The 7,560-nt window shown below is 31.2% G+C and overlaps 1 long non-coding RNA gene across 1 annotated transcript; it reads right to left on the reverse strand.

Annotated features, from left to right (window-relative positions):
* Positions 1–3,511: 3,511 nt before the first annotated feature.
* LOC141705616 (uncharacterized) lies at positions 3,512–4,606 on the reverse strand. The gene is made up of 3 exons (XR_012568418.1): positions 4,507–4,606; positions 3,904–4,422; positions 3,512–3,603 (listed from the first exon to the last, which is right to left on the reverse strand). It is a non-coding gene; the product is annotated as an uncharacterized LOC141705616 (long non-coding RNA).
* Positions 4,607–7,560: the final 2,954 nt, after the last annotated feature.

Below are 7,560 nucleotides of genomic sequence, written 5' to 3' on the forward strand. Positions count from 1 at the left end.
AGAGGGAGTATTAATTTACATGAAATATTTTATGAAAACATTAATTCTTTGCCTAAAAATATAGGGCATGTCGAGGCCTTAAGCTCGGCTCCAACCCGGGCTTGATCGGGTTTTGACGGGATCGAATTTTCAAATCCGAATTTTTTGTGCGTTATATAGAGGATAAAAGAGCTAAGGGGTCATTTCACTTGTTAGGGAGTGACAAGGTGTTTGAGATGTGTTATGGGGTTAAAGACTGTATGAAATTGGTATTATATCACGTATGTTTGGTTAATTGCCGGAATTGATAGTATATTAATATCATGTTTGGTTGATTGCTCAAATTTATATAAATAATTTAAAATATTTTTTAAGTTTATAATTTAAATTATAATATATTTAATATTTTTTATATTTTTGAGTTATTAACTTAATTTTGGTATTATAAAATTACACGTAAATTTATATTAGTCGATGTATCATTCCCACGTTTCATACTCAATTCCTCATTGATTATCAAAATTTTACTTTTGATGAATTTAGATATGGGTTTAGAGAAAAGAAAATTTTCAAATAGACATTAAGTATGAATTGCGAATAAACAAACCTCATACATGATATTTGAAATATTTGAACCAAATGATTCCTAAATAACATATTTTGGAGATAAAATGGCACAAACAAAATAAGATCCAAAATAGGACTTCAAACTAGATTGCTTGCAACATTTTAAAAACAAGCAAAAATGCCACATTTTTAGCACTTTGCCTTCCCCTTATTTAATTAAGTCCACCATGCTATTATCATGTAACATTTTGGTGTATTTTATTAATATTTTAATTTTTTATTTTGTGCCATTTTTTTGGGTCGGGAATATTACATAATATTATGATTTTAATAATTATTTTTCAGTTCATATTTATAAATTTAAGGGTGTACCCTAATTTAATAATTTTTTTGAGTTAAATAATTCACTTTGGGTATTAGAAATATTTAAAAAAAATAGTTGATGCTCCCCTCTCTCTATCTCAAAATCCGAACTCTTGTTTTTTTGGTTGGTTAATGATAAGCCGCATTTTGATCATTTTTTCCTAGTTTATGTTTACTTCAAATAAATCTCTTTTTCATTACAAGTTTTAGTACCTCTCTGTGAGTTTTCCTAACCATATATTATATTTTATTTATCTCTCATTGTTAGAGTTTAATTTGTTTGTTTTGTTATCCAGGATCATATATGTACGAAATTTTGTATATTGGTTCATTAATAGGGGTCACATTGGATCACGATTATCTTCAGTTGTTCGAATGTGTTTGGACACTTCAAATTTATGTATTTTTACGATTCTAACAAATTTTTAGACCGTCTCTCTAAACACGCTGTATATTCAGCAATGTGAGCGAGAAATTTACAACAGTTAAAAATTTGATCAACGATTGTAGTTTTGTCGAAGAAGACTATGATTTGATTTATCTTAATACATATTTTTTTAATTTTGATTATTATTATAAATGTTGTATGACCTTTAATTAATGAATTAATTAAATATCCAAAAAAATTTTTTGAATAAAAAACGTAGTTAATTTAACAATTTTTTAACATTTTGGAGTTCAACTATTCTCTTTAGATTTTAGAAATATTAAAAATAATAATAAAAAAAGTACACCAATTAAGGGTTCATGGTCTTAGGAATCAAACTCATATTTAACCGTTTTTATCCTTGGTTCAAAAATGTCTCGTTTGGATTTTAAAAATATTAAAAATTGAGTAAAAAACACAACAATCTAACTAGAAAAAATTATGCAAAACATTACTTAAAGAGATCTAACCAAAGTAACGTTTACCATGACAAAAAATTTAAAAACCTCAAATACAAGTTCATCTAGCGTCATGGACAAAAAAAAGGAAAAATATAGTATTAATAACAACCAAAACCCTATGCAATTTAGTGTTTTAGCCCGTTTCTGTGTTTCTGCATACTATTTGGGCTATTTTTACATGTTGTGCCATTTTAGACATTTTTATACACGTGTGCCATGTAGGATTAACACCCGGTTTAAATGAACATTTTATATTTTTTTTGATTTTAGAGCAATTTTTTAAGATTATAAACTATTTGAATACAAATTTTGGGTGATAATTTTATAATATTAAATTATTATTTTTTCCGGTTTATTCGATCGAAAATAGGGCGGTTAGGTTTGATTGGGTTTAGGTATGGCAACATGTCGGGTATTGTAAAATGCAAATCCCAATATTTCCGGGTTATCTAAATCCAAATCTGTCGGGTTTCAGATCAGATCGTGTATTTTTTAGGTATCCAATATTACGAATAATATTGTCAAATTTTACATTATTTATACATCAGAATACCATAATTACATCTATATAATAGCTAGAATTCAAATAAATTAGTTAATGAGTAGTCTAGGACTCCAAGTCTCCAATGAAATAGGGGACTCCATAAAATCTAACCCTTGGAATTTAATATATGTTAATAACATAATACTTAGTATCCAATCACAATTTTTTTTAATATATATAAAAAGTACACTTAAATAATAAAAGTTGAGATTTAAATAAAAAGCTATAATTTATTAAATAAGAGTTGACAAACTTGACATGAATATACTACTACTCAAATAATATAATAAAAATATGTAAAATATATGTATTATATCTAAAATATTATATATCATATATTATATATGTGTTGGGTTTTAATCGGTTTCAGATTTGGATCAGGTTTAATTTGAATTTCGGATTTTGGATCGGGTATCGATTTGGCATCGTTGAAATCCAAATTCACTGACGGTATATCCAAGGTACCCGGCAGATCGTATTAATTAACATCCTTAATCGGGTTTTCTAATGTACATTACTTATTCACTTTATTCAAAAATATTTAAAAGAAAAAATAATCTTAGAACATCCCAAAATATCGGGTAACATGAAAATGCCAAAATGTCGGAAGGGACCATTATAGACACTTTTACGAGCGGCCTAAGTCTGAGGCTAAATCAACACAAAACAATATGAGCAAAAAGGCTTAGCAAGTAACTAATAGAACAATTTTAAATAATAAATCCTGGCAGTAACTGAACAGTATTAAAATTATCTTTTTGATTTAGGGTTTCGAGGGTTCAAGATCAAGGTTCTGGAAGAATCGGGTAAATGGGTTTGTATGTATCTTTTATAGGTAGGTTCCTGTCAAAATCTGGAAAGTCTCAAGATAACTTTGGAAATCAATTCATAATCACTACAAGAAATTTGCAGTTTAATTTAAAAACTGGGGAGTAGATCCACCAGACCACTATCAGATATACCCTAAATACTGGATTAGACTAAGAGCTCAGGGGAACCTAACTAAACGAATTTATGCTATTTGAATAAAGAGATAAGAAATCAATAGAATTTTATACAACAACCAAACTATAGCTGAAAACCATCAAGGATCATTAATATCTTTGACCACCGCTAAAGCTTAAACATGCTTAAGCGCTTCCATTTTCATCAAATCAAGCTGTTGATTAAGAAACTAGAATATGAATTTAGTCCACAGGTACTTCGAAACACAAATCCATCACGTCAAAGCTTTTTGAATCCACAAAACACATCAGGGCATCCTATACATTTAACCACCAAAAAGTAACATACAAATGGAAAGTTAACTGTTCCCGACTATCGATTCATGCATAAGGTTTAATTTATGATCCTTTTAAACTTTTGAACCAGCAGGGAAGGTGTAGAGACTAATTAGGTGTTACATGGAAGATACTAGCATCTACATGTGCACATGAGACTTTATGAGCCATATAGTCTAAACATTTGTAAAAACAATAATTTTTTTTTCATAATTAACCTTAAAATTACAATATACTATAAGTTAATTTTCTATGACAAGCATATATTTGAAAGGGAATTACCGAAACAGGGCGTAAACTATTCATATGTCTTCTTTCTCATTTTCGCTGTTCAATGGAAAATATTTAGAACGGGTTGCACTAAATACGTCTTCAAAGTTTTCCTTCTCCTGGTCGTACCTAAATGGAAAGGTCTTCAAAAACAGCTCATATGCTGCTTCGTAACTGTTGCAATAAGTAATTCCTTGATCAAAATAATGTCCAAACGATCCAAAAGTCACCAGCGCCAGAGTGAATTATTTTTTCAGCATTTTGAGTAATTTCTTCCTTGAAAAAATGAGGAAAGAGCGGAATCAAGTGCTTCCCCTTGAATTCTGCAGAACCGCTAGTCAGCATCCAATGAGAGGCAATGTCATGGGCAGATTCATTCATTGGAATGTAGACTACCTCAAACTTATCAATAGTCCAACTTGCAACTAAATGATAATACTGTAATCTAGATAGAAATTCACTACATCCTGAAGCTCGTACAAATAGGAACACAACTGGAGCCCCAAAGAGTTTGCAGACTTTAAATTTCTCCTGCACGGGGAAAAACAGTGTCAACGAGAATACAATATATAGATATGCATAAAGAAAATCGTTATATCTATGTAACGAACTAACCAATCCTCCTTTAGCATCATCCAAATCCCTAGCATGAAGTAGCTCAATATTTGGTTCTAAAATAGAGGACAATTTCTTCCCTCTTATTGCAATTGTACTCGGTAATTCCTCCATTGCAATAAAAGGATAATTTGTGAATCCAGTCTCCTTCAGGACCTGAAATCCATTTTCCTCGAAGTACTTTTCTTTAGAGTGAATTATGAACAAGTTCGATGCATTAGAATCATTGCACTGTTTTGTGCGCATAAAGACTCGCCACAACTGCCTACATTTGGGGTCTTCAAAAGGGACGGCCAACCATGGCATGTCGCCGAACACCTTCCAGAATTCTAACTCGCGTTTCCATTTATTGAATCTGCCCGATTGAATAATGGCACGCTGCCCAAAAGAAACAGGGAACACAACCACCACCTCAAAATTTTTGTGCAGTTCATAAACCTGCTTCAGTTCCTCCGTCCGCTTTCTGCACTCTAAATTATCTTCATAAAATAAGAGGCAGACAATCTTCTGCTGCAGTTCGGAAATAGGTACCTGATTTGATTCCATCATAATTTTTTTTTGTTAAGATAGCACGTGATGACATAGAAAAGTTCTTAAAAGGAAGTGTTGTCACAATGACTCAACTTAAGTTTAACTTGTTAATCTACTCAAGCTTTTACACATGGCAAGTTTGAATCCTAATTAAAAACATATAACTTTAAACAATGACTTAAACTGAAATTCAAAATTTTGTATATATTATGGCCGATGAAAGTACCTTTGTGCAATCATTTGAGATCACAAAATCACGACCTGGCCTGCACAAAAGGGTGCCCAAGTCATGTTTGCCACTTTCGCGCGCCAATTGTTGGATCTTTTCTATGGTAAAGGGATAAGCTTCGGCTCCATGCCACTTGATAAAGTCACTGTCAAATATACTCACAACTTTTCTGCAGTAACTATTCATAGGACTAAGGATAACATAGGTTGTTTCATGATCTTTCGGGAGACCAAGAGTACTCGCTATTTGATTCAAGCATTCATGATTATCGATATGGATATCCTCGAACGGTGTGTAAAATTTCAAATTTAAATGATGCTGGTACGGATTGAAGATGTACTCATCATCATCTGAATGTTCTTTCTCAAGATCAGCTTGAAAATGTGTAGGCACACAAATAACCTTAAATTTGGCACCGGAAGACTCAATTTGATGTTGAACGTCCCTCAACATGATAGTATCAAGAACAGTGGATTTCGCAAGAGCAGAAGACATAGAGAGCATAAAAATGCACACGTATTTATCAGTATACCATTCCTGCAACTCCTGTAGATGAAGCAGAAATTGCATTAGACTTAGCTAGCTAGGATCGGAGTTGATGACGAGTTAAGATCTAGTGAAATTAAGATATGTAAAAAAGAGAAAAGTGGAGTGAAAAGAGATATAAAATTAACCTTGACGAGATAACCTTTGGTGACTATGTATTCCGGGGATACCAGAATATCTTCCAGAATAACCTCATCTCCGGCTTTTACTTTGAGAGTAATCGGCTCTATAGACCAGATTGAATCCTCTAGCTTGTTCTTTTGCTTCAACCCAGGATTAATGTTGGTTCTATCTTGTACTCTATTCTTCCGCGGCTGCATGTTACAAGTAAAATCTTTGTCTATTCTGAAGCAGTCTCTTCTTCCGCTGCCAAAATTAAAATTTAATCACCAAATTAAAGCCCTATAATATATGATTGTAATGAATGAATGAAGTGTATCAAACCCTAACTTACATCCAACTTTTATCAATGGTCTGGATGTATTTATAGAGTATTCGGTAGATTGAGCAGGAAAATCTCAAGTATATATGGAATTGGTTTTGTCAAACTGCATGTACTCCCTCCGTCCCGGCCAATTGTTTATATTTGGTTTGGGCACGTAGGTTAAAGAGAAAAGAAAGTGAGTGAAGTAGTGAGACCCATATATTTTTAATGTATAAAAAAGAGATAGTGGAGTAAAAGTAGTGTGAAAAAGAAAAAAATGTGAAAGTGATGGGACCCATTTACTATATTTGATAAGTTTTGAAATGTAAAGAATTAGATGGACATCCAAAAAAGAAAATGTAAAGAAATAGTTGGGAGAGAGAAGTGAATATGGGTCTGGGGCTTGCTTGGTTGACTTTGTGATCCCAATTTTAAAATTAAAATGTCAAAAATGAAATTATTAGAATTATATTTATACTTTGATATTCCAAATTACATTCAATCGGTGTTCAAGATTTGAAAATAAAACTGAATCTAGGATAAATAATTTTTTTTTATTTATAATTATTTATTTGTGTAAGACAAGGGAGGAGAAAACCTGTCTATAATAAAAAAAAAATGTGAAATTGGGTTTTCAATCTTGAATTGAAATCTAAATTTCTTTGTTTTACATCTTCTATTTCAATTATAAGCAATCTAATTATAAACTAAAACTTAAAATAACATTAAAAAATATTTATGAATTTAAGTAAATTGAAAGGATTCACTTATTTAATTAGATTACATAATGTCCCGAAATTTTCAAAATGGTTGAGGACACCTATCTTTCTAGACCAGACTTGGTCCTATTTACCACAACAATAAAAGGACCTTATTTAACTAAGTACACAGTTGGAGTCAGTCTCACTAAAAGATGTCCTTAAAGCAATAATTATATTACGTAATTTCCTCTTGTAATATAAAAATAGTATGCCAGAGCTCCATAATGCATTAAGAAAGATTCAAGATGAAATACAAGACAACATCAATTATAAAATTGAGACTTACTATAAAAGTGCATCCTAGAAATTTATAATTTTGATGTATATGCAATTATTAATTTATATATAATATAGGACTTATATGCATTAATTAAAAAATATTATCTTATAAATTTAGCGAATTATTAATTTAGCATAAAGGGCCCGGCTCGGGGTTACAAGAAATTATTAATTTAACGAGGTTATTAATTTATCGAGTATTAATTTATCGAGGTTTTACCGTATGTAGTAGATATGGGTCCGGGGCTTGCTTGGTCCGATTTTGTGATCCCAATTTTAAAATT

This window comes from Apium graveolens, chromosome 2 (assembly GCF_009905375.1).
Source record: "Apium graveolens cultivar Ventura chromosome 2, ASM990537v1, whole genome shotgun sequence".
NCBI classification, from domain to species: Eukaryota; Viridiplantae; Streptophyta; class Magnoliopsida; order Apiales; family Apiaceae; genus Apium; species Apium graveolens.